Consider the following 2596-nt stretch of genomic DNA (forward strand, 5'->3'; position numbering starts at 1 on the left):
AGGAAGGGACCTGGATCGGCCATTGGGAGGTTTGGCAAGGTGTTTAAGTTGATTAATGCAAAACAATTATCTGATATGTAATAAAGTAATAAACAGCCAGAAGTTAAAACCAGATTCAGAAAAGGATATGGAGGAAGGAGCACCATTGCTGATGTCTGATGGATCTTGGCTGAGAGCAGAGAACATCAGAAAGAAATTTACTTGTGTTCTATTGACTTTGCAAAAGCACTCAACTGTGTAGATCATAACAAACTATGGGCAACATCGCAAAGCATGGGAATTCCAGAGCATTTCATTGCGTTCCTGTACATAGACCAAGAGATAGATGCTCAATGAGGACAAGATACTGAATGGTTTAAAATCAGAATGACTGTGTGTCAAGGTTATACCCTGAGCAAATAATCAAAGAAGTTTGGCCAGAAAAAGAAGAATGCAGCATCAGGATTGAAGGAAGACTCATGAACAACTTGCTATATGCAGAGAAAACAGTTTTGCTTGTTAATAGAAAAGGGCTTGAGGCACTTACTGGTGAAGACCAAAGCGGTGTCTTTAGTATGGGATATATATATATTAAGAACCTCACATCTTAATTGAATCCACAGTCAATGCTCATGGAAGAAGTGGTTAAGAAATCAACATATTGCATTCGGAAAATCTGCTGCTAACGACCTCTTTAAAGTGTTAAGGAGTAAAAATGTCCCTTTGAGCACTAAGGTGATCCTGACCCAAACCAAGATATTTTCAATCATCTTATATGCAGGAGTCCTGGTGGTGCAGTGGTTATGCATTGGGCTGCGATCCTCATGGTTGGCAGTTCAAAATCACCAGCAGCTCTGAGGGAGAAAGCTAGGGCTCCTATAAACAGTTGCCGTCTCCAAAACCCACAGGGGCCCCTGTGAGTCAGCGTTGACGCGATGGCAGTGAGTTCATATACAGGTGAAAGCCGAACAAAGAATAAGGAAGAGAGCAGGGTTGATGCCTTTGAATTATGGTGCTGGGAAAGAATGTTGAATATCCATGTACTCCCAGAAGAACGAATGAAGCTGCATTGGAAGTGTTACAGCTAGAAAGTTCTTTAGAAGCAAGGATGGCAAGACTTGGCTCACGTACTGTGGACATCTTATCAGGAGGGACCAGTCCTGGAGATCAACTTCAGGTCAGTGAAAGAGGAAGACCTTCACTGATAGGGGTTCACACAGTGGTTTTAACAATAGGCTCAAATAACGAGTGTGAGGATGGTGCTGGCCCAGGTAGTGTTTCCTTCTATTGTACTATGAGCCTGTTTCAACTCAGTGACACCTAACGACAAAAACAAAGAATCAGAGTGAGAACTGCATACAATTTTCAAAAGAAAGTGTCTGAAATTCAACCCTCCGGAAAAGTCACTGCTAACAGCTTACCATATTAAGCCTCCAACTGTACACCTATATTTAATAGAAGTATATAATTGCTTATGTTTCCCTCAATATTTATGGACACTTTATATTCATGGACACCATTTAGTATGCTACAGAGAGCTACCCTGCTGTTTTTAATGGCTGTATAAAGCTTTCACTGTTAGTCATTGTGCCATCATTGATTTAACCACCTTCCAATTGAGAGGAATCATTTTCAAATATTTTCATCAAGCAACATTGTTTATCTCACAGTGAACAAAGGTGAGCTCACAAGAATACCTTACTTTTTTTTATTAACAAAGAACAAAAAACACTTCATCATTTTCCATTTTGATTCTCTCCATAATATTTTTAAATAGAGATGAGCAACTCTAATTGTATCCTTTTCATAATAAAGACTACCCAGTGGTTCAGGTTGTTAAAGTTATTAAACGTAGATATTGAACAAGGAAAACCAAAGAAGAATTGATGTATTGGATTTTTGATGCATGCCTAGAAGATTGAAAAGGACCATAGACTGCAAAAGAACAAACACATTTGTCTTAGGAAACATGCAACCAGAATGCTTCTTTGAGGCCAGGATGGGAGATTTTCTCGTCTCACATACTTTGGACATGTTTGCAGGGGATACCAGCCCCTGGAGAAGGATATCATGCTCGGTAAAGTATAGGGGCCAAAAAAAGCGGGGAAAGCCCTCGACAAGATGGATTGACATGAACCCCACAATGGGTTCAAACAGAAGAATAATTGCAAGGATGGCAGTAGGACCAGGCGGTGTTATGCGAACAGAACAAAGGAATGCTGCATATTTAAAATCAGGAAAGGTGCGTGTCGAAGTTGTATCTTCTGACTATACCTATTCAATGTGCATGCTGACCAAATCATCACAGAAGCTGGATCATATGAAGAAGAATGCAGCACCAGGATTGGAGAAAGGAGCTGCAGATGACACGGCCGTGTTCGCTGAAAGACTTGAAGCACTTGCTGATGAAGAGCAAGGACTGCAGCCTTTGGTACAGATTACAACTCAATATAAAGAAACAAAAATCCCCACAATAGGACCAATAGGGAACATCATGATAAACTCAACAAAGATTAAAGTTGTCCAGGATTTCATCTTGCTGGGATCCACAATCAATGCACATGGAAGCAGCAGTCAAGCTGCTGCTTGACACATTCCCTGAGGTTAATCTGTTGCA

Source organism: Echinops telfairi, unplaced genomic scaffold (assembly GCF_000313985.2).
Source record: "Echinops telfairi isolate 266 unplaced genomic scaffold, ASM31398v2 ScPeMD7_7416;HRSCAF=8454, whole genome shotgun sequence".
Taxonomy (NCBI): domain Eukaryota; kingdom Metazoa; phylum Chordata; class Mammalia; order Afrosoricida; family Tenrecidae; genus Echinops; species Echinops telfairi.